Below are 27,130 nucleotides of genomic sequence, written 5' to 3'. Positions count from 1 at the left end.
TTCTGGGTTTCATAGCATTTATGATTCTCAAGATACCGCTGGCAAGACTACACATGAGAAAGTTACAGTGGTATCTGAAGTCTCTTTGGTACCAGCACCAAGACCCATAATCTCTTTAGATTCCAGTTCTGGGATTTATGAGAAGGAAAATCACTTGTTGGAGACATCAAATATCCCTGAATCTCAATCTCCCCTTCTCCTCTCCTGCTCCAAAACTGTCACTACATACGCATCCTTCTTTGCTTGAGGAGGAGTTTCTGTGGGGATAAAAGTGGAAAGTATCTGGGACAACAAAGATGGACACAAGAACATAAACATAGAGGAGGTGTTTGCCCTTATTAAGGTATTCAACTCTCTGAATCTCTTTTCATCCCCAGGACCCCTTCAAATTGTTACGGACAATACCACAGTGATGTTGTACATAAACAAGCAAGGAGGAACCAGTTCTTAACCCCTATGCAGACTAGCCATATTAGCATGGGTATAGTTTTACAGCACAGTCTCACTCTACAGGCTTCCAATATTCCATCAGAGCAAAACTGTGTAGCAAATAAGCTGAGCAGGACAAAGGTGCCCCCTCTCTGGACAATCAGCTGTCAAAATTCTGCTTGCCTTGGAGAGGAATCTTCCTGTATGCTTTTACACCCTTTCCACTGATATCCAGGGTGCTTCTGAAGATTCAGAATGAATCCCCTGAGATCATTTTGTTTTCTGTCTGTCTTCAGGCCCAGGCAACAGTGGTTCTCCCTTTTTTAGAAATTGGACAAGGGCAATTAACACAAGCTTCCGTACAGACCGGATCTACTCATACAAGAAGATGGATGTTTGATATATCCTGACCTGCAGGTAATTTCATCTGACTACCTGGATGATAGGGTTTTAATGGAACCTATTTACTGAGGATGTCCAGTAGGTACAAATTCAGACATGAAAGTCTTCTACTAGAAAATCATATATTAGCAAATGGAAATGGCTTTCTAGTTACTACCAACAACATAATCAGCACCCATTTCTGTGGTTTTACAGTATTTGTGTGAGTCACATTCCCATGGCCTATCATATTCCTGTCTGGCCATTGATCCACTTTTTCAAGGCATTCCCATGTTGAAATGTTTTTGAAAGGGGTATTACATATGAGATACCAAAGAAAACTGGTGCCTTCTCCTTGGGATCTTAATAATTTTGTGTTAGAGAAGCTAACATGATCCATTTGAAGTAGCTCATCTGGCTGATTTGAGGTTTTGGACATGGAAAACGGATTTACTGGTTACTCTGACCTCTGCAAGAAGAGTATCTGAGCTGCATGTTCTTATGGTGGGAAACCTTATCTCATTTTCCAGAGACAGGATTTCTTTGAGAACCAGTCCTTCCTTTATGCCTAAAATGGTACTTGAATTTACTTTAAGTCAAGCTATCCATCTCCTTGTGTTCTGTGATCCCTAAAATTAGGTAGAAAGTATACTTCGTAGCTTGAATGTCTACAGACAACTCAGCTACTGTCTTCATAGAACAAAATCTTCCAGAATGTTGTAACAGTTGTTCATTTCTTGTAAAGGTATGAAGAAGGATCAACCTATGTTAAAACAGACTATTTCCAAATGGTTGTCTGGGGCTATTACCTTTTGTTATTCCCACCACAACAAAACTGTTCCAGGCAGGGCCAAGGCACATTCTATCAGAGCTTTGGCTTCATCTATGACTTTTTGGAAAGGTTGGATTCTAGAAGTCTTCTAGAAGAAGAAACTTGATCCTCTGTACTTACTTTTACAAAGCAATACAAGCTAGATTCCTTCTCTAGGTCTAGGAAGGGTTTTCTAGGAGCATTCTTCAGGGCCTTCTGGACCCTTCTCCTTCTTCCTGCCAGTTGTTCGAAGCTATTATACTCTACTCATATAGCTTAGGCTACTGCAGCACTGATGTATATGAAGAACTTAGTGCAGTTGTATAAGTAAACTTACCATAACAGTAGATGTTCATATGGTTACTGCTGTAGGAACCAGTCCCTCCCTCAATCAACCTTGTTTTTGATGTATGTTTTATGCCAGGGTGTGGACATTTGTTTTTTTATTGCTCCTAGCAATGCCATCTCAGGGCTCAGCCTCCCTCTCTCAGTTGGCATTAAAGGTCTATAGGGCCTGGTGCCCAAATTTGTGTTTTAGTCAGCTCAGCTCAAGCTGCCTAACATTGTGGATGTGTGGAAGGTACCCTGAAATTTTGGAAGCTGGCCTGCTGTTGTATCCTATGCAGGATGTAACACCTACAGCTTAGGCTATTGTAGCAGTGATTATTTGAACATCTACTGTTATTGTTAATTTTACTTACACATCTGTACTTTCTTCTTGCACAGAATCTATGGATGTTATGAAAATGCATTTATCAAAGTTCAATATTTTCTGTAATGCTGACCTTCAGAGACACTAAGATGAAATATGCGGCCTGCTGTGGAAAATATAAAGAACTGCATGACTTGACAAGCAGCCATTTTCTAACTTTAAAGGAAAATAAATAACTTGGATGAATTTGGCTAAGAATTGATTTACATAGTGTATTCAATGTTTTTGTCCACCCATAATATTTGAAATCAACTAGCATAAGTTCACATGTATTGTAAAGTCCAAATGTAGTGCTTTAGTTCCAAGACGCAGACAAGCCTGTATCTACATCTCAAGTGTTCTGTGACAACCAAGAATCTGTTGGGCCTCATTACTGTGGTTTTGTGTTTGTCACTGAAAAGACACATATGTTGGCCTGACATATGTGCCTTTTCAGTGACAAACACAAAACCACAGTAATGAGGCCCAACAGATTCTTGGTTGTCACAGAACACTTGAGATGTAGATACAGGCTTGTCTGCATCTTGGAACTAAAGCACTACATTTTGGGACAAGGCAGCCTCCACTGCTAGCACTACTGGCATGATTAACACCACACTACAATCAGCACTGCTGGTGTTAATGCATTAAGCACCTTAGACTAATCAATCGGTGTTCCACCAAATGGAGTGACTTGTTATTTACGTACAACATCAGAGAAGATTATGATGGAGTCTCTGATCATAGCCAAGTTGTTATGTGTTTGAGACATGCGTGTCAAGACATTCACCTTGACAGTGAAGGTCAAGATGTAAAATGGGGCTTCCAGATAAAGAATGCATAACAACCTGGATTATGATCAGAGAGACCCAATCATAAGTCTTTGAAGTGCATAGAGCCTCAGCTGCTTCCATGTTATACAAATGTTATAGAAAAAATGTGTATTTACAGCTTTGAATGGTGTAAAAAACTTACCACTGTCACATGGAGTGCATCCATTATAGAGTAACATCAGACAAAAAGAAAAAAAAACTTCCCTATGCAGTATAAGCATCCCTGTAACAGCTGCTCCAGTATCTTATACACTCAGATTTGCTTAAGTTATTGTTTAAAAAACATTACCTCAGTTGCAGATAAAGTCATTCAATACCAGTTTGTAGAAAAGGATTTCAGTATATCTAGAATCCTGCACTTAAAACAACATGGCTTAACAGAAGGAAGGTAACATCAGACATATTTAACAGAGTTTGCTGAACGGGTATCATGGATAAAAACGACTAGTAGATGCAGATTATATTGACATTAGCAAGGTTTTGGCACAGTGTCTGGAAACAGTTTAATGTTTGGCACCTATGTCTCTGATGCAAACAGGTAACCTGTAAATGGTTCATCTCCCAGGCCCCTGCTTACACTTATCAAGGGTATCAGAATTTGTCAGAGATTTGGGATGCATGGCTAGGCTTAAAAAGGCCCTTGTGGTCATTAGCCTAGTAAACACCTATGAAATTAATGAACAAATTAGACAAACAGCCATTGAGTGGGTGATGGGGCAGTATCCTGGGTAAAATGCTAGTTACTCAGTAGAACAGAGAGACTAGTGGCCCCTTCATATAAAAGGATGGTGACAAGTACTGTATCACTGTGATCACTACAAGGACCAGTCCTTATATAAAAGGATGGTGGCAAGTACTGTATCACTGTGATCACTACAAGGACCAGTCATTATATAAAAGGATGGTGGCAAGTGCTGTATCACTGTGATCACTACAAGGACCAGTCCTTATATAAAAGGATGGTGGCAAGTACTGTATCACTGTGATCACTACAAGGACCAATCTTTATATAAAAGGATGGTGGCAAGTACTGTATCACTGTGATCACTACAAGGACCAGTCCTTATATAAAAGGATGGTGGCAAGTACTGTATCACTATGATCACTACAAGGACCAGTCCTTTTTTGTATCTTTATATGTGATGCTGACAAAAGGATTGTATGGAAGAGTTAGCTTTTACACACCTTTAGCTATGGCAGCTATGGTGTGGAGGGTATGGCTGTATGAGATATAATATATCCCTCTTAGTTACATCATGTATGGATTTGAGTTATTCAGTAAATCCAATGATTGCACAGTCAAAGCACTATTTATTTCTATTTAGATGTTAAAAGCTGTTAACAACATAATGTGAATTTCTACTTACGAATGGCTAGCTTAAATCTGGCATGGATACCAAACAGCATAGTTTAGTTTTGTTAAAAGTTAAGAGATAGTGGTCATTCAAGGAACCAACTGTGAGATCTGGCTACATCAGCATTCGGCAGGTTTCTTTTACTTTATGCACTGATCACATGTGATTATCACCAAGTCACTAGTGTGAAAGACTGTAGTTCAGGATCAGCAATAGTGAGTGAGTTAAAGTAAAGGGAAAAAAGGATGAAAGGATGGGAATACATACTGAAGTCTAAGGTACTGCATTGTGCATGGGGTAGGTAAGCAAGAAATGTGGAATCAGAAACCACCTCAAAAGATTTCTGAATGATAATACTTAATAATCACTTAGTGCACCTTGGTTGTATTTGATTTTGAGGGAATCCTGGATTAATGAGTGGGAACTGGATCAAAGGCATTTGTCAGGTCTTTGAATAGTACCCCTGTAATACATATAGTACCAGAATTCCAAGACCCATTATCAGGCCAATATGTGCCATCAAAAATAACTTTTCAATGATAATTTTCTTTGCCTCCTTACCACCACACAGGAGCATTACAATTTCCACCACCTAACTAAATAGTATTGTCATAAGTTGTCGCAACACGGTGAGAAAGAGGTACAATAATGAACAGTGATTTTTGGTTTCAGAATGCTTTGCCTTGGAATTTGGTGTCCATGTTCCATGGTGTTGTAAATCTGATTATTTAGGGACATGAGAGCAGTCATCACTCATGACCAAGGTGGAAGTAATGTTGCTTATGGTAATCTATCCTTTAATTTTTATCGCAGCAATTGCTTCCAGGATGTTAGACTGGAGAGAGGTGAGATATATGTTTGCAACTGTTTATACTGAAAAGTAAGGAAGAAACATTTGTTTCTAATGGCCTGTCAATGACTATGTGGTAAAAAATTACAAATATGATGGGAAATAAAGTGGCTAGGAGTGGATTATGTTCATGTAGGAATCACAGCCCATGTGACCTAGACAGGGCTGGCCATACACTTAGGCCAACTATGTGCCCACCTAGGACATAATGTCTGAAGTGGTATTCTTTCCAATTTATTTATTTTTACAGCAACAAAATACATCTTTTCTTTGTTTTATATAATAAATAAATAACATGCAGTGCCCTGCTTGAAGAAAACACATCTGCAGTGTGATGGGTACCCCAAGGGGAAGTTGCTACAAGCAAAGCCATGTGAGACTTGAATGTTGCAAGGTCATAGAGCAGAGCTCTTGCAATGCTCAAAGGTAAGGGTGAACCCGTAGCGCTCACAGGACTGACCATGTGCATCAATGTGATGCTTTTTTTTTAAATAAGGACTATTGATCTCTAATGTCTGGCTTTACAGATTGGATGTATTTTGGGAGCTGGGATGTTCTGCAGAATTCTGGACAGTTATAGGAATGGTGCATGTGAGGTAGAAATAGCACTAAGTTTGTGATGCTGACGGTGGTCAACAAGATATTTTCTGCAATTTATATGGCTTTTCACTGTGTGATCAATTACACCTATTACATAATGGTAATAATTACAGACTTCTTTTACTTCAGCCAAATCCTCATGTTAATGGTACTAATATTTCAAAACGTGTCACTGATTATGTTTGGATTTTATTCTGGAAGTAATAAGTTCAGAGCTATGTGATTGGGGTTAGCTTGATGAAAGTAACTCAAGATCTTGTTTGCTCAATTTTACTATCTGGTTTTGCAGGACTAGTGAGCATTTGTGAAACATATGATTGTTTAATTTTACAGATGATATATACAGAGTAGGTATAACTGGGTGGGGTTGTCTGTGAAGAAAGATGACTAGCTGTCTGATATTGTTTGTTGATTATTCTGGCTCTGGAGGTCTAGTGTGGTTTGTGTGAAACAACTTGGGAACATTTAACTTGTAGCACCTGTTTGTTTGGAACAAAGATGGAATGCATTGCATTGACATCCTTTTACCACAATCAGACATCTTAACTATACAAAGACATTGTCTGGATGAAATTAACTGACCCTCTTGTCACCCACTCAGCTTACAGTCTTTTATTAAAAAAAAAAAAAGGAGGGGAATAAAATGCATCACAGAATACCCACACCTCCACAGTCTGGGGGGCTAATGGCCCCCACAACACACCAAGGCTGTATAGGTGGATTTTAGCACAGGCTTAGCAGTCACCTTTATCCTGAGCCCACCTAGTCTAAAACCACTCTGCTCATAGGTGTGCACAGAAGATCACTGTAGCTTGTCGGAGGAGTTGGGGATCCACAGACAGTTACTAGACCACCTACTCCAGAACAATTTACTGGCCAAATCTCAACATGGCTTCAGGCCTTTCCACAGTACAACAACTGCACTCCTAGCCTTCACTGACAGCATCAATAAAAACCATAATAACAATCTTCTCTCTTCAGCACTTTTCATCGACCTTTCAAAATCATTCGACATAGTCAGCCACCACTTACTTCTCAGTATTCTAAAATCCTTCTCTCTGGACACAAAGACTATAAAATGGTTCCAGTCCTACCTTGATAATAGATAGCAGGCAGTGCTATGGGACAACAACCTCTCATCTCATCTCCCAGTTACCCTAGGTGCTCCTCAGGGCTCTATATTGGGCCCCATCTTTTTCTCAATATTTATCAATGACCTCAACCTAGCTATTCCTTTAACTAACTGTGTACAATATGCAGATGATTCGACAATAATCTGCTCAGCTAAATCTCAATCCCAGCTACAGACTGTAACTCAGACAATGTTCATTAAAACAGAAAAATGGTTTCTACAAAGCTGCCTCCTCTTGAATCCCCCCAAAAAACAAACTCCTCCTCTTCACTCCTACCCGTAAATCACTCCCAATGAACTTTTCAGTCTTATCTAATAATGGTACACTCATATCTCCCGATCCAACAACTAAACTTCTAAGGGTAACCATTGATAACAACCTGAACTTTGAAACCCATATCAACAATACCATAAAAACTGTCAACAGGAAACTAGGCTCCCTCTATAGGATAAAACCGTTTCTCTCCCCACTAGCCAGAACCACTATTGCCTAATCCCACCTTATCTCCACACTTCTCTATGCTTCTTCCACATATACTAACTTGTCAAAAAATAACCATAACAAGCTAGCCAATGCTTACAATAGCATTGCCAGATTTGCTACTGCTTCCTCCTTTAGGACCCATCACTGCCATAACCTGAAACAATTAGGTCGGTTAGAGCTTCTGAATCAGATTCACTTTAAACAACTCACCATTGCGCACAAAACCCTTTTCCAACCTACCAATACCCCAATACTTGCTAGTCTCATTACCCAATATAAGAACCTTTCAACTTTACGCTCATCTAATAAACTACTTGTATCAACATGTAAATCTAATAACATGGCAGGAGATGCTCTGTTCTCAAATGCAGTTGGAAAGTATTGGAACCAACTCCCCCATGAACTTACATCACTGTCTTCATTTACACTTTTTAAACACAATCTGAAACTCTATCTTAAAACCCATTGGTTATGTCCCTGTACAAATCCAGACTAATCTCATACTATATCCCAAATACCATCTCTTAAGACCTAATTCCTGCTCTATCTGTGTCTTTTTAGATCAAGGCCTATCCTTGGCAAAAACATATCTTATCCTAATAGAGATAATTTAAATACCTAGTTAAATTCTTCTGCATATAATTCTAAAGCATCCTACCTAAGGCAGGCAGCAAGTATTGTTTAAACTGTGAGCATTGCTGAACTGTTGAAACTTGCAGTATGCATTTGTTTAACAATTACTTTCTAGTTACTAATGAAGTCTTGTGCATAAAGTCTAAAATATCTTATCTAATGCTTGTAACGTGTTTTGTATAAACTGTGAAGATTCCTGAACTGTTTAAAATTTTCAGTATTTAACTGTATAACAACTAGTACCTGTATGTTAGTAGTCTAGTAATCTCTTGGAGCTTATCTCCCCGGGACTCTACTGAAAATGGACATAAATCCAGTTAGACTATACCGGTCATCAAATGTAAAATAAATGAATAAATGATGTCATTATTTCTTTAATGTTACTCCCAAACCTCAGAAGTCACTATATTGTATTGGGCTGGGGAAAGAGTGGTTATTATTTCTTTAACTTTCCGTACAAATTTCAAAGGAGTGCACAGAGAGTCCAAGCTTGTATAGGATCTGTGTACTGTTTAAATGCAATATGGAAGCATTACTGCAATATTTTTTCCCTTTTCCTTACAATCAAAATCAGATGCATATACAGGTGACTATCTTTAAGAGAGGGGGTTAAAGAAACATTCTGTTTATACACGTCTGATAGGAAATATTTTCTATTTTTTTTTTCAGTTTTGTCCAGGTTTGACATCAAACAGATGCACAGAAGGTGGCTGTCTTTTGCAGGCAGGGGTGAGGAGGAATGATGTATACATACATACATAGGATGACTTAGCTTGAACTATATGAAACTGACCATTAGTCTCTTAATTTTTATCCCAGTTTAATGCCAGATTGGGATAGATGGGGGTACTCAAAAAGTCACCACCTTTTTCAAGATGGAATAGGGAGGCTGGTACTATTTTCAGCTATGACTGACCACCTCAAAAAACTCCAACTTTATTCCGAAGCATATCACCTACTCCGAGGTGATCTCTGCCTAACATATAAACCTATGAACCTATACAGATATAAATAGGACATGCTGGAGGGATAGATTTGTCACCCAGAGACTCCCTATGTTGTGGAATAAAATCCCGGTCCATGTGAGGCAGAGCACCTCGCTGGCTCTGTTCAAGAGAAATCTTGACCAGTGGATGGGAGATCGTAGGTTTACCCCGGGAATCATCTCTGTGTCACTGCTGGACAGAGGCACAACAAACTAATGGGCACAGTATTTTTTAACATAAGGGGTGGCGTAAGCCACAAAAACTCTGGTCTAGGCTTATAAATGCCTTAGGGCAGATAGCCTACTATAAACCTATGAACCTATGAACCTATGAACCTATGTCAAACCCAGAGCTGTTGGACATGCTACACCTAAAGAAATCTCAATCCCTCCAAGCTACGCGCTCTAGGGACCTAAACCTTGTCACCACAATAAACAGGACATGCTGGAGGAATAGATTCATGTCCCAGAGACTTCCCATACTCTGGAACAGGCTACCCATCTATGTCAAACAAAGTTCTTCATTAGCACTCTTCAAGAAAAATCTTGATGAGTGGATGGGAAATAGGAAATACTCCCCAGGGATCACTTCTGTGTCTCTGCTTGACAGTGGCACAGGAAAATAACTTTTTTGGGTGGCATAAGACAGGGAACCTTGTTGGCTAGGCTTACGTAGGCCCTTGGGTTGAAAGCCTAGTACCTATTTATGAACCTACGAACCTATGATTTATGTATCACCATGAGCATTTGTATTTTATATTTATCGTGAATTGCTATTTGGTTAATGTTGAGCATCAAGTGACAGAACCCACAGGGTCAGAGTTGCTGGAGCCATGTCAGACTCAAAGCCTGTGACAAGTGGTGTCCCACAGGGCTCAGTCCTGGGTCCACTCTTGTTCGGCATCTACTTTTCTGAAGTACAAGCAAACGCAGGAGGGTTATGGCTGACAAAGTTTGCAGATGACTGCAAACTGGGCGCCATAGTCGAAAACACATCTGAGACAGATATCCTTCAGAAGGGCCTCACAGAAATGGATAACTGGTGCCAGAGCCATGGCCTAAAGTTAAATGCCAAGAAATGCATAGTCATACCCTTCGGGAAAAACAAGGTTACCCCTAGCTACCATATAGGTGGCAATCCACTGAGCACAGAAGAAGTCATTAGGGATCTGGGGACCCAGGTTGACAGTAGCCTTTCGTTTGACACTCATGTTGCTAAAGTAGTTAGGAAAACCTTCTACATTGCCCACCTGATCATGAAGGGATTCACATCTAGATCAAGGGAGGTCATCGTCCCCCTGTAATCATCACTCATTAGACCTATGATTGAGTACAATGCCCCATTCGGAATGTATCTGACCCGACACCTGCAGCAGCTGGAAAGGCCCCAAAAGTTCCTCATCAAAAGGATAAAGGGTCTCAAAAATATGTCTTATGCTGCCCGACTGAAAGAACTCCAGCTCTATTCAGTCTCATACCGCTTGCTCAGAGGTGACCTGTGCCTGACATATAAGGCCATGTCAAACCCTGATTTGATGAATATGCTTCACCTCAAAAAATCTAGATCCCTCAGAACCACATGGGCGGGAGACTTAAACCTTGACACGGTTATTAATAGAACATGCTGGAGGGACAGATTCATCACCCAGAGACTCCCTATGCTGTGGAACAAAATCCCGGTACATGTGAGGCAGAGCACCTCGCTGGCCTTGTTCAAGAGGAATCTTGACCAATGGATGGGAGATCGCAGATATACCCCAGGGATTACTTCAGTGTCACTGCTTGACAGAGGCACAGCAAAATAATAGGCATAGTTTTATTCAAACTAAAGGGGTGGCGAAAGCCAAATAACTATGGGCTAGGCTTATAAATGCCCTTGGGCAGATAGCCTAGTATGAACCTATGAACCTATGAACCTAATCAAAGCCTTGGATACACATAATTTCTTTCTTGAAATAAAAAGTATGATTGAATTTCTTTTCTTATGTATGATTTTTGTTCAGGCCATGATTGAATCAAAAGGTTAGAAAAAAGCTCTATATTGCATCTCACAGCATCCATAAACCCATGGCTTCTGGTCCCTAATGGCCCCTAGACCCCAATCTTAATTTAGTAATTATAGTGTTGTCTTTTTCAGTTAGGATGTGTTTGAAAGGATTCAGGAAAAACAAAGTTGAATAGTAATACTGAATTTCTTCCCTTAGTAATGATTATTGTTCAGGCTATCATTGCATGAAAAGGTTGTTGAAAAAAACTGTAAAATTCACTTCAGAGCATTTAAATCCCCCATGTCTTCTAGGGCTTTGCAGCTTACAGGCCTCTGGTTGAATAGAGTTAAGTCCATTGCAGTTGGTACAGTAGAGTCTTTGTCAGTTAGGATGTGCTGAAAGGATGCAGGAAAAATAAAAGTTGAAGAGTAAAAGTGAATTTCTTTCTTTGATGATAGCTTTTGTTCAGGCAATCATTGGATGAAAACAATACACATCAGAGCATTTTAACCCCTGTGGTTTCTGAAGGCCTTGCACCCCCTCACAAACACTTAATGCAGTCATTTCTGTCATAGTTTAACTGAATGCAGTCTTGCTCATGCTGAATGAGTAAATAAGTGCAGGGCAAAAATTGAGGAATAAGGCAAACAGTGAGAAAAAGGAAGGGAAAAAAAGTAGTCCGGATAGTGTAAGGAGGCCGGAATGGGGTTCGCAGTGTGGGGAGGTGACATCACGGATCCTTTTGGCCAAGGGTGCTACTTTACCTAAGGCGAGCCCTGGAGGCAGATTTATCTTTGCGTAGGTGCTCTTAATGAGTATTTTGACTAAATGGCAGGAAATTAGTTAAGACAGCACAGACTGATCTCGATACAAGGGGTTGAGAACAGAGAAGCAGTATTTCAAGAAATATCTTCCACTGAGACACTGACAACACGCAGGGTAGGGTTAGAAAGGTGTGCATCAGCAATATCCCACAGCAATATATGATTACATTGTTTCCTTCTAATAAACAAAGTGACTTGAACAGTATGGGATTGGCTCACTCATTTATTACATTGTACAGAAGAAGGCTTGGGCAGATTTGACTGTGTTTATGCAGCTTTGTGCTGTTCATAAAGTCAGCTCACTGTATAAGGGAATTAGTCTGTTTAAAATGGGACTAGGCAGAACCTGGATTTTATAATACTTCTCATATGAGAAGTGAGCCAAAGCAGGGAGTGCCATTTTTCATTCATACTTCTACTGGAAAAATGAAAACAGAAGCAAAGTATGTATACACGGAGAACATATCCAAAAATCATCAGAGTTCTGATAAAGTCCTGTTGGAGGATGACAGCACTTAAATATTGGAGTTAATAAAGCTTGTTTGTTTGGATATATTCTTTATATGGATGTGGTTCCTGCAACAGATATAGCACCAGCATTGCTTCTGTTTTGGTTATTTGTTTCTGCAGGTTTGGTCCATTTTTTTGGTTCATCTGGAAAAATAGTACTTTTGAATCAGGGGTACATTTTTTCATTTTTTTATCCCCCACTGTCTGCCAACGACCAAGCCTCTGGTAATCTGTGTTCATGTTTGTTTCCCTGCGGGGTAAGAGCTGACCACAAGATGCTATCATCCATAGTAGCCATCAGCAGTTTTCCTGTTTTTAACTCCACTCCTTCTATCGGAGGCTGACATGGAAGCTCTCAGATGTGAGCACCTGCAGTACATTCTGCTATTGCCATGCATGTTCCCACACATGATAGTACATTCTGCTATTGCCATGCATGTTCCCACACATGCTGCATGAAAACAGTAGCACAAAAACATTGCTTGAGAGAACCACGCAAATGTCTACACCTTTCTGCTGCATATTAGGTGCTGGGCCACCTTCCTACCTCCGGGATGGGAGGACTGGCATCTCCCACTGACTTTCCCTCTCCCTTTCTCGGCTGCTCTAGCCCTTGAGTCACATCTGGGTCATGGTTAGGAATCCACACCTGTATATCATAGAACTCAGAGGAGGTACAACATCAAAGGCCTAGTCTTGTAATGTGACGACACGAAGGCTGCATTCCCACAGGAATGAATCCCTTTCAGAGAGTTTCAGTAGTATTGTATGTTCATAGATGCTTACAAATTATTTAAAGTTTAAAATGCTGTTAGATACATATACTTTAAGATTAAACTAAACAGTGGTCAATGATTGGAAGGGACTGAACTCTGGGTTAGGACATTTGCGAAGTATGTTGATTAGCAGGGAAAACTTTTAGTAATGTTATGTCTGATTATATCTTTTATTTGTTGAGTAAGGTTGAGTTTGGAGAGAGCACTAACTGGGACAGTCCAATCCAGGCTGTGATCCTGGATGATAATCAGTTCATCCTTACTTGAAAGGACAGTGACAGAGTTAAGGATTTCCCTTGTTATACTGGGAGTGTTGAATGCTGTATACACCTGCTATGTGCAGCTTTAAATGCCTGTTATAGCAATATTCCGGGTCTATGTTAGAAGACCGAATGAAAAAAATAGCGAACAGCAAAACAGCTAAATGACCAGACCTCGAAGTGCTGTTTGCCAGATCACAGTACAGTGAAGATTGGAATATTTGCCCTTTCCTCACTGTAGTGCGATCTCGGAGTTGGTGTATATATTTAGTGTGGTGGGGGGGCCCACAATAGCAAGTTTGAGGTCCGGTCTTTTTGCTGTTTTGACGTTCGCTATTTTTTTCATTCGGTCTTCTAATATAGACCTCAATATTCCAAATCACTTCGTTTACGGTCATTGTCGTATCTGTGCGAGGTTTACAAGAGGAATCTGAATTCATTATAGATAAGAACAAGGAGTTCTCTAATTTAAACCCAAGTGCATTCATTTCTGAAAACATGATATTTAAAGGGAGAAGAAAACTGGCATGATTTAGCAATAGTAACAGCTTCTAAATGGGTAGAATTTAATCAGTCCTCTGACTAGATTGTTATTTTCAACATGGTGTAACACTGTAACTGTTAATAAGGTAATAAGAACAAACTTTGTGCCTTGGACATGGTTATAATATATGGTGAGAGAGAGATCCGGGTTAGGTTCTCTGTCAACAGTGTTGCAGTAGAGGAACATAATTGCAAAATAAATACACATTTATAAATTTCGGGTAAGATGGCTTCTGAGAAGATACTTTCTCGGTCTTCTTTTATACGTAGGAGACATGAAAGGGAGCTGGGTACAGAGAACACTACAAGCCATACTGAGTTGTAGACCGAAAGGCAGAAGGTTCTAAAGTGGAGATGTTGGACGAGGTATGCAATGAGTTACAGGTGTTGAGGTGGTAAGAAAACATTATAGTTTCAGTGATGGAAAAATGATTTATTAAAAGGTAACAATCCAGACATAGCAGGAAGGAGAGACAGGAACGTTTTCAAAGACATGATTGGTTTTACAGATATAATACTCAGTAAGGAGGGAATGGTGATGGTAAAAAAAGATACAGAGTGGAGGAAGTTCAGAGGTGTGATAGACATATAGACTGGTATGTCACAGGGTTAGAGGGACAGGATTAATGTCAGTCTTTTAAGGTGGAAGGGGAGTATGGTGTGTGGGTAAAAAGGTTGCAAACAGAAGGGCAGAATAGTCTTGTTGAAGACAATGTACAAATCTAAAGTGGTAATGGTAGGTGGTGGTAATGGTAGGAAAAGCAGAAAAGACATATAAAAAGTGTACACACTAAGAATGTGGGAGAAAAGGGAAACAAAACCAGGAACGCTCAATGGATAAAGACAAATATAGCCACAGTAGAGAAAAAAACATTTTTTCCCAACATGGTGACATCATTTAACCTTTTTCTGTGAAAAAAGGAAAACATAACATAGTGGTAGAATAAAGGATAGAGACACTTGACATTGATGAGAAAAGAAGATGTAAATATAATGACCAGTACCCTTCATACAAAGGATGAAGAAAGAGGGAGGGCTCAAAATAGGTCAAAGGGTATGGATGCCAATAGGTAGCCTTTAAACAGTAATTACAGTCAGCCAGTCAGAGCTGGCTTGAAATTAAGAGACTAAAAGTCTAAAGCAGAAGGCACTAGCTTAGAAATGAGGGCATAAGAACCATTCATTCAATTTTCTAATGCACTCTTTATCCTATCCAGTGCCCTGATTAAGGCAGGGCTTGTCCTGGCAAGCAAGCAATGGCTATAAGGCAGAGAATCTTTCTTCAATGGGCTGTTAGATCATCACAGGATGAACACACATACACACATACACACACACACACACACACACACACACACACACACACACACACACACACACACACACACACACACACACACACACACTCACTTTGGAATCACTGATTCACCTATTATCATATCTTTGCATGTAGACACAGGGACGATGTCAGGATTCTGCACAGAAGGCATTCCATTTAGGAACCAAACCAGAGAACCAAACATTGCAATGTAGCATCTCCTACCACTTCACCGTTTATGCCATCTAGATCCCTCATTTTCAGACAATAGAACTCAGGCTACAGTAACCATAGCAGATACTTAAAGGTAACACTAGCAGCCACAGAGAGGCTGAGTGAGTCAAATAAAATTAGGTACAAAGAAAGAACACAGCTCAGCAGAGGCAGTGTTACACAAGTAAAATGTCCATTTTTACTATAACTAACTACAATTTAATTACAGGATGCTTCCTAGCTAACATATAACAAGTGAGAGAAGAACATCCAAATTGTTCTAGCTTAGATAATAATCTAAAAACCCGCATGCGCTATGAGAGAAAAGCTGTCAGGGTCACTCGACAAGTTAAGCCTGTAACATGTTGAGTCATTAAGTTGTATTTTAAGGAGACAACACTGACCAGGGCATATTACAGTCAAATATAATGTACAGAATAAGTAACTTAACAAGTCTGGAAAGAGACTCTAATAGTGAATTGGTTTCACACTAGTCCCATTGAGTAAAAACACCTATGGCCCAATAATTGGTGTAGGTAACATTTCACTGCTTTCCTAATGGTATACAAGCTGCCATAAGCACAGACAGATTTAGTTAATGAATTTAAATGATACACAGTCAATAATTAGCATAGTCATGCATGGTGCTAGGTAGGAAATAAAACATATCTAATTTTGCTACAGTAACAGCCTTCAAAAAAGTTGCATTTCATAATAACAAATATAGGAATAGTTAAATCTTAGTTTTAAAAAGCAAAGTGAGAAGATCCTATAATAATTTAACAGAAAGTCCAAAATTCAGGGTAGAGTGTCTGAAGGAAGGACTAATTATGTGTTAAGAAAAAGGAAATAACATTGCCTCATGTTTGCAAAATACCTGCCTAAAAGAGCAAACTCTGACAGGACTGGAAACAAACGTGCTATAAAAAAAGAGTTTGTCTAGCCAAAAGACACCTTCTTCACACTGAGGAGTTGTATTGTAATTGCTTAGTGGAACAGGTTTCCTCAGAGCTGACTAGACAGAGCAGAAGTGGCCCGTTCCAGTGGTGTTTTCTGAGAAGGGGGGCTTTTCATAGTTAAACTTTAAGTAAGGAAGTGGGCTTCTGTTCAGTGTACTTTCACACTGCAGTCTGCTGCAACCCACAACACTACACAGCAGGATGCCATTTGGATGGGTCAATATGATTACCCATTTCTGTGATGCAACACAGTGGATCTTTTACAAAAGGGGAGAGGGTAAGCGAATGCAACTGGGGTAGCATGTGGTAGAAAGGGAAGTGCTAATGCAACAATTACTGCATTTCCAGCATCCTGCTGTGAAGTTGATCTGAAACACCAGGAAGCACAAATGATAAATCTAGCCAGGTGCTAAATGTAAAAATATTAATATGACCAACAGTAATGAATTGATGTTGAGATGTTACATGGTAACCAAGAGTTTAGGATGAGAATATGACAATAAAGGAAGAAGGCATTGCAAGTTACCCTGGTAAATGGAATGCACAATAGAGTAATCCGAGACAAGCTGGAGAAAAAGCTCTGATCGCTGGGTAATTATTGTATAATCACAATATGTCTGCTGAAAAGCAAACTGCATAACAAATATTGGGTGTTAAGGCAGGTACAGCTCAAGTCTACTATGTGTGTTTTGAAAAATATAACAGGAAAGACAGAGAAAAAGCACAGAAGAAATGGAATAAACTGTTAGGCAGACATTTTCTAATTACAAAAAAGCACCTAAAAAGGAAATGTTTATGGCTGCAAGTAAAGTTAGAGATTGAATCAGCCTGTTTTTGTCTAATAGGCAACTGCTAGGAAAAGATACAGAACAACAAAATTCCCCAGTCTGCACACAAAGCATGGGGTTCACCTACTAAACAAACAGTCATCATACAGCAAGAATGATAAAGACAGAGATGGGTGTTAAACAGCACTGTAGTCAAGGTTATCAGTGCTTACAAAAAGTTTGTGAAGCTTACGTGAAAAACTCAGGCTCTGCAAAGGATGGGAGGCAAACCCGTATGATGGTTTAGAATAGGATTCACATAAGTACAATCCATGCTAACTTAATACATTGAGTTTGTTAGCAGTTTTCACAAACCTAGTTGGTTTTCCTGCAAGAAGAGACAGGGATTGTGGTTGCACAGTAAGCTCATTCACTCAGGGAAAGTAGCATTTATTCGTGGGTGTCTAAAGTTACTGCAAGTTAAACAGAGATACCATTAGTGTACACACACACAAACACACACACAAGCACACACATGCATGCACACACGCACTCGCATGCACACGCACATACACACACACAAGCACGCTCACGCACACATACACACACATGCACACACGCGCGCACACACACTCTTCTAAATCTCTTTTAAGGGTTCTCCTGAGGTGGTATTCATACTGACTAGGAAAAATTTGTCCATAACACTAGAGATCTTTCCCTAGTCTTTTTGATAAGTACTATGGGATCTTTTATATCCACCTTAGCTACCACCAACTCAGGTAGGTGGGGCCTTGGTTTAACATCTCATTACATGAATATTTATCTGACTTAGACTGGGAAACACTGTTTTGTATGTGCATAGAGTCACATAATAGATAAATGGAGGTTGAGGGAATCAAACCCTGGACCACTAGAAGTAGTTGTTTAAGAGCTCAAAGTGTTAATCTTCTGGTTTTAATTACCAGGTCATGATTAACAAAAGCTCATCAAAATTTTTAGCCACCGAAAGAGTGGGAGACAGACAGAGAGAGAGAGATAGAGACAGACAGAAAGACGCACATGCACTTTCTCTCTCTCTTTCTCTCTCTCTCTCTCACACAGACACACACACACACACACACACACACACACACACACACACACACACACACACACACACACACAGAAATGAAAACAAGAGGACACAGTAAGAAGCTGCACAGTATATGGCTTAAGGGAGATGCAAGGAAGTATTATTTCATAGAAAGGAAAAGCCGACTTCATGAAGAAATAATTAATTAAAGCACAGTAACAGAATTCAAAAATACAATGGAGAACATAAGGTTATTCTTAAGAGAGATGAGAAAAAAAGGAGATGATATTTGATTTTCAATGTTACAAACAAGAGTTCTTTCATAAACTCTTTGTGGTAAATTGCATACAGACAAGCTCTATACAGTAACAGAGGCTAATAAACTGGGTGATTGAACAAAGAAGCCCCACACAAGTCAGAAGGTGCATTATTAGTGCTCTGTATGAAATTTTAATTACTCCCAAGAATAAGTTCTCAGATAAAACATCTGTATGATATATATTAACAAATACTTGGCATTATTACTAACCTAATCTCATCATATTATCTGTCTATACCTTGCAAAACCTGCCCTCCCTCTACATTTAGGGCGAACTTGTAGCTTTTTATTTTTATTTCCTATCATAGTAGATTATACTTCTAATACTTTTGTATGTACTGATTGTCATATTTAATCATCATTTTTTTATTTATTTTTATTTTTGCATCACTGGTGTCTCCTCGTGCTTTGTTGTATCCTATGTTTTCCACTATCAAACTGTATGTATATATATATATATATATATATATATATATATATATATATATATATATATATATATATATATATGTATATGCTTTTTTATTGAATTTGTGCTAACCTTTTATTTTATGTGATGTTATTTAACTCCCTGGAGCTTTTTGCAATGGACCTCTGCTAAAAACGGGTATTTATTACCAGTCTAACTTTCCATGTAAACAAATGACAATAAATATGTAAATAAATAAATAGCAGATTATGTGGGAGCTACTACTAAATGCTCAGACTGATGAAGTTTGTTTGGGTAAAGTACTAATGATTCCAAGGTATGCCACCCAGTCACACAAATATAGATTATTTCGGATGGCAGTGTCAAAGTAAGTGTTTTTGTACACCTGCCAGGCTATGCTGGATGCATTCCAATGTATCTTCTGCCTGTTGGAGATGTCTGTCAAATAACCTGGTGAATTGACTGCATATATTCTGAGACTGTCCTACTTTGGGGAATTTAAGAGAGTACCTTGCACATAATCTGTGATGCTATCTGGTCTAGTATGATGTTAATCATGAAAGTTGATTATTTTATGGGCATATGTCTACCTTCCCTATTAGTTCTTTCCAATTTAGGCTACTGAACATAATATTTCTATTGCTAAAAATCTATTACTAAGCCTTAGAAATCCATTATCCTGGTTTCTTATTCTGATTTGGCATCATTAATGAAAAAAAAAACCTCTCCTTACTAGAACTTTCTCTTATAGATGCATGTCTTAGGAAGAAGGCCTTGGGAAAATCGTGACTCTGGACAAAAATTTGTTACTCAAAAGTCTGACTAATTTAAAGACTTATAGCTTCATTTGTTAATGACCCCCTTGTTAAGTTCTGTGTGTTCTTGTTTTTCTTGTTGTTTATTGTTGCATTGTTCTTGGAGAAAGGTTGCACATGCTTAGTTTAAAGATTGTTATAAGTGTATTGCAATAAAGAGTAATTGGCTTTAAAAAAGGAGTGAATAAACTGTTGGTTACGAAGGTTGTGCACCATATCCAGAATGTAGAAAAGTGTGTCAAGTTGTCATTTCTTGCTATCAAATTCTATGTCTGCATGTCTCTGTGTTGCTGATGATTTACAGTAACCTTCTTCCATTCAGACTATTTGGCTACCTGTCTCTTTCTGTTTCTCAGTCTCAGCTTCTGTCTTTCCTACCTGCCTGTGACCCCCCTGCCCCAGATGTATGCATACTATAGTCTCCCACAGGTAGCAAAACAATAAGAACAACACACTGCCTCAGATTAAGTAAAAAAGACATCCCTCATGTGATCATTTGTTGACTATGATAGTCCAAGTGGGCTGGTGGTCCCTATTCAACATAATTGCACAGAGAAAACCTTTACAAAACTATATTTACAACTGATGTAGTTACATTCTATAATTTTAGAAACCAATTAATAGTAAGAGCATGTTAGCATAAATGTTTAAATACAGTTCTTAAACATTATAGCAACATTATGTACAACAGAATTGGAAATGATTTGGTCTTTATTATATAAGTAATACATTTATACTATAATACTGATATAGGATAAGGCCAAAACCAAACCAAATGGGAAAAGTTAATTTGGGCACAAAAAAGGAAAACTGGTTAGACTTAAAATGGCCTCCAAGGGCAGCTAGCCTAGTACTTACTTATGAACCCATAAGTGCAATGTTAATATTAGAATGGGAAAACTGAAGTTAGAATAAATGTAGAAGGGAAGGGATGAAAAGAAAATGCTAATGTTAGTAAATGTGAAGTATTTGAAGGTAAGATGAGAGAAGGGGATGACAGGTCCATACACATTTGCTAGGCATACAGCCATGGGGACAGTTGAAAAGCCTAGGGTAATTTTTTTGGTTGTCCCAGAGCACTTTCTGGTTAAGTGACTTAGAGTCACACTGTAAACAAATGAAGGTTGGGGGATTCAAACTATAGACTACAGAAAATAGTTTGTAGTCATAGTCCGCTGAAGCAAGATGAGGTCATGAGGAAATGAGGGGTAAGGTGTAGTTGGATGACACATAGGTTTATGAGTATTTATTTCTGAGTGAATGCCAACATAATTGAGGATAGAGAAGATGCTTTTTTTTTTACTAGTAATTTGGTTCTGACACAACTGTTTTAGTGTTAGAATGTTTGGTTTTCACTGGTGTTTTTGATCACTTTTTACTACAAAATCAGTTCCATGCAATAGTTAAATATTTATTATTTATTTACATTTGTTGACCATGAAAATCTGTCTGGACACAGGTCCTTTTTCAGCGGAGGCCCGGGGAGAAAAGCTCCACAATAAAAACAACAATTAATTATAAGTTACAAGAAGTACAGGTAGGTTTTGTTTAACAAGAGCTTCCTTTTTGTTTCTGTTCTAAGATCTGATTGGTAATGAAGTTCTATGGTTTTGCTACAGTTACTAATTGGCTGTAGTATTTTGTCAACCCACTCATGTATGCATGACATACTTTATAATATATATATATATATATATATATATTGTTTTTCTGTAGCAGTACTATTTGCATGAAGTGTCATGGTTATAGTCTGATAGCATGGAAAAAGCTAAACTTATTAAACGCTTCATAGAGTGAGACCCAATCATATCAGTGCTTATGGGTGCTTAATAAAAGTCTGTTATGCAGCCCAAGCACTGTTACGATTGAGTATCAGATTACAGACTGTGCTAGTCAGCAAAGAATAGTGACAGATATGTTAGAACTTCACTTTGCCACACTTATTATAAACAGTTATAGTGTATAATAGCTTTTAAAAGTTATTTTACCTTTTGCCAGAGGGGCACTACCTGTTGATTCTTTGAAATATTCCTGATTTTGCATAATGTCCCTGATTTTGCCACATATTTTTGTCCTGCCCCTCATAAAATCTTTGATTTTTCTGGTAACTGATAGACAAATAGTCAATCCGTCAGTGATGCCACTCATTAGAGTTTCATACTTCTAATTATTCAGAAATATACCCTAATGCAAAATATGTTACTCTGTTAACTTTTTGAAATGAAAAAAACTGTCCGTGCTTGGCCGTGGTGATACAGCGGTAGCATTGTTGCCTCACATCAAGAGGTTCTCCTGTTTTATTCTCGGCGGGAGTGCCTTCTGTGTGGAGTCTGCATGTCCTCCCCATGGTCGAGTGGCCTCCAAAAGACATGCGTGAATGGGCATGCCTTCGCTGAAGGTTGGGTGTCAGGCTGGCAACTCAGCACCATAAAAATCTACTGCCAATCATTAGCGGACCAGAGCTCCACTGCAGCGACCCCTAACCGGGAAAAGCCGAAAAGACAAACAAACAATTAAAACTGTCCATGTGTTTGATCCTTTGTTCTCCCATTACGTTTTATTATTTTTCTCTTTCTAGAAGTCTTAAATAAAAAAGATGGCAGTTATATTGGGATCTTTTTGACAGTGCTAAGTACTTTAGCAGTTTTCAAAGCCAGTAAAACACTGTCCACTTCGTTACTTTCTTTTTTCCTTTAACTGGCAGTACATGGAATAGATAAAGCTCCATGCACTACAAAGAATTATGATGTGGTCTCTGGTCATAACTTACTATATGTTTTTAACATGGATGGCAAGATTCACCTCTCAAACAACACTCTTGAGGTGAATTTCTTGGCAACCATACCTGGAACACATCATAAACAGGTTATAATTGGGGGCCCTATAATAATCTCTATGTTACGTATGCTTAAAGCCATACTAACAAAATCAATTTTAATTTCTCCTCCAGCATGTTTTTGTTCTCCAAGATTGCCTTCTGTAGACTGTAGACGTCACTCCTATTTCACTACTGTAGCTAAAACAACACAATATTACTCACATACTTCAAGCAGCGTCACAATATAGCATTTGCTGGCCAGAGAGTAGCTCTGAGTGATTCGGTCATCCTTTAAATATAGCTTCAGAAAATAGCTTAGACACCAGACATGTCTTCCCCAGAGATTACAGTCATTAGATTCTCTAATATGATTAGCCCCTCAAAAACCTGTGGGCAAAACAAAGATAATTACCTTATTCTAAAATTAGGTGCTGGCATTAATGCCCATGAGTGGACTCTGTATTGATTTTAAGCTGGTGAAATGTTTCAGTGTTTTAACTCAACAAGCTTAGATCTTTAAATATCTCAAAGCAATGCAGCGTAGAGTATTACACTGAACTATAAAAGCCAGAAACAACACATTCCAGGCCCAATCAATCATTGCTACTTCTGCTTTAAGTGCTCTATGGAAAATGTGACTAAAACTTCAGTTTTGTTATTCTGGTACATAAAGTTATGAACTGCATTCCTTTTCCTTTGTCCTTCTGTAGCTCATGAAAGATGCAGTAACAGGTTAGTTTGATACAGTGTAGTGACAGTCTGCATTTTAAAGAGGTTCAAAATGGTTATTTGTTGGCAATAAACTGCACAACTGCTAAACTCAGCACGTATCCCACTCCTGTGTTTGATGTGTGCACTATCTCCACAGATTACATAAACTGAAGAAAAGGCCCACGCTTTGTAGTTTTTGTACTCACGTCAGTCTTACTTACCTTTGCAAGCAGTTACAGGAGTTTAGATTTTGCAGAGGTCATCTCAGTTTCTTTCATATTAATTTAGTTCTGTTATTGTTCCATTACACCTGCAGCACCGATAACTTTTATGTGAAGATTCAGTTTGACTGCGACATCTGTTACTTAAGGAAAATACGATGCAGAAAACATGAATCATTTAAGTAATCAGCAGCAGGAAATGCTTTGCATGGCTTATAGGAGCAGATGCTGCGTGTACTATAGTTTAATAGAAAAGTAGCAAAAGAGTACAGCAGACATGAAGTATGTTGAGAGAACTCAAATCATTAGTAAGAACTGGTTTAAGTAAGATACAGTTCCAGAAATTAAAATTAGAAAAACAGGGTTTGTGCTATAGAAAAAAGGCAGGGTATATATTATAAAACCTTAGACTTTAAGCAGCCTGTATGTACTAGTAAGTGAAGAGGTACTTTAAACTTGTTTATCTGATTCTGGAATACTCACTTTGGAATACAACAAACATATATGTTAACCCATGGAAGTATCTGCAGACTATACTAATGTTTAAGGATGCTTTATCTAAGTAAAACTGATCTTTATAAGGAAACAGTGCCAGGAGCATCTAGCAGGATTGAATCCATTGTGTATGTGATGTTAGTTCAGCAATTAATTATACTGTGACAAGGCTACTGGAATTAATTAGATATGGCTAGAAGTGCAGAAGGCAGTTAATGTTGTTGGGCTGTTGTGGTTAATATGCCTTTTCAGAGTTGCGTGTATGGTGGCAACTGAACCTCTGGACTGGCATTTGGGGGGGGGTCCTTATTTTCAAAAAGGGGGCAGGAGGATGTATTCCAGATATGGAGGGATTACTTTCTTCTGCATTGTTAGGAACACTTAATCGAGGATACTTGAAAGGAGACTGATAGCCAAGGCACTGATTCAGGGGGACAATCTTGGATGCAGAATAGTATATCCAGTCCTTGTCCTTGCACAGATATTGGATGGGGATATATTAGCTTGCTAGTATTGTCTACATGTCTTTGTGGACCTAGAGGAGGTTTTACAACAGTATGGGGATCTAAGAATGCTGCTATGTAGTGTTACTGCTCAGTAGTGTCTGTCTTCCTGGTATTAAGTCACAAACTTTCAAAGTTGGTGTAGGATTCTAACAAGTATGTTACTCAGTTCTGGAGGATATCCATGTTGGTTACAGCTTTGTTGTTTGCAGATAATGATGTCCTCTCAGCCTCAAGTGACCACGATCTGCATGCATTGGATTGGTTCACTGCTGAGTATGAAGAAGCTGTTATGAAAATCAGTAACAAAACAGAGGTCAAGATTCTACCCCAGGAAAGAATAGACAGCTCTCTGCTAGGTGATGGGGAAGCAGCTACCACTTGTGAAGGAGCTTAAGTATCTTGGGGTTTTGTTCATGAATGAAGGTAAAGAGAATTTAGAAGTCAATTGGTGGATGGGAACAGCAGCAGCAGTATGACAAACATCATACCAGCTTGTGATGGCGGGAGGAATAAGCTGCAAGTCAAAGCTGTCCTTATTCCAGTTAAGCTGTGACCAGTCCTTGCCTATGGTCATGACCTTTGACTAGTAACTGAACAAATGAAATCCCAATACAAGTAAGAGACACAAGGTTCCTTTGCAGACTAGCTGAGTTCCCATTCATGCAGTGAGAGGCAGAGCAGTCTTTGTGATTCGCAGAGTAAAGCTGCTGTTGCTCCTGCATGATGGAACTGAGAAGAGTTACTTGAGGTAGATTGTACACCAAGTAAGAAGGCCTCATGAGGGTTGGGAGGGTGGCCTAATGGTTAAGGTGTTTGCTTACAAACACAAGGTGCAAGGTTTGAGTCTCACAAGAGATAATTGGCTAGGCTTAAAATGGCTCGTAAGGGCAGTTAGCCTAGTACTAATCTATGAACCTATGAACCTAATACCTGGAGGACTTATCAGGCACAGCCCATTCGGATAAGGACTAGAGTTAACCCAGGATATGAAAAAAGTAATCCCAGTGGTCAACAAACAGGAAAACTAGCTGGAACAGCAAAACGACACCAGGAAACCGGACTCAATGCTCGAGCAATAAAATTTATTGATACAAAAGATGGTTAAGCGCTTTCCACAGTCAACTACTGTCTTCATCAGAACAACATATAACAAAAGTGAAGACCTTATATACAAACTTAAAAACCCGCCTAAATCAACAATTAATCAATAATGTAATTAACATTTAGATAATGTGAAATTTTAAAGCTATACCTAACATTTCACTACATGAATTTACATCTAACATTCCCTAAGTATCTAAAACTGGAACAACAACCATTTCATATACTTTACTATATAAATTATTCTAAAATAATAAGTGTTAAAAAATAACACCTATCTATCACTTGTAACAAATTTAAAATAATATTTTATGTACATTGTGAAAAAAAATATAATATAATAAAATAAACTTATGCATTAACATTATGTTTGGCAATTATTAATGAAATTCATATCCATACAGGATTAATAAAACTGGGGCAAATGAATGTATAAGTACTGCCTGCAGTACACATAACCAAAACATATGAATAAATTGATATTATATATATTGCAAATTGCACTAAATTACACCTTGACTAAGGGTTTAGTGGGAATCATCTCATTAAGGCCCGGGGGGGTGGCTGCATCCAACCTAATCTGCCACCTAATCTCCTTCTCACCCACGACCGCCTTGATATTACCACCTCGTGGGTTGGGGATAACCACATCCAGTATTGCAAATTTAAACATCTTGCATTTAGGGCTGTTAATGAGATGCCTCGACAGAGCGTTGTTAACATCACACTTCCTTATACAGTATGTGTGATCATAAATTCTGTTTTTTAAACAGCGGTCCGTCTTCCCTACATAGAAACTCATGCATGTTTGGCACACACCTAAGTACACTATATGCTTGGACAAGCAATTGCCACCAGCAAACCAGATCTTACTTTTCAAGCAATTTTTGAGGACAATGCTGGATGAATCCAGTATATATTGACAAAAGTTTGGCCACATTATGGCCATTTTTTAGTTCTAGTTCTCTGAGCCTTGCCACTTTGTTGATGTTTAGATTTAATTTCAATAATCCTTTTAATGTTATTACCAGCTTTGAAAACAAAGTGTGGTCTATCAGTAAGCTTATTTTTTATAGACTGATCACTAGTCAATATATTCCAGTTTGCTGAAATTATATTCTTCACTTCGCTAGCATGTTTGCCATATTTAATGATACATGCCTTTTTGTATTCACTATCTCGTACCAGCTGGTCAGTCTTATTGGTCATGTCATTGTCCAGTGGTGTTTTGTCAATACCTACCCCTAAAGGTTTGTATTTCTGTCCCCATTCATTACTAACATAAAGAATGATATCCTTG

The sequence above is a fragment of the Protopterus annectens genome, chromosome 1.part1, assembly GCF_019279795.1.
Source record: "Protopterus annectens isolate FY-2018-M chromosome 1.part1, PAN1.0, whole genome shotgun sequence".
Taxonomy (NCBI): Eukaryota; Metazoa; Chordata; order Ceratodontiformes; family Protopteridae; genus Protopterus; species Protopterus annectens.
This window is presented reverse-complemented; position numbering follows the sequence as displayed.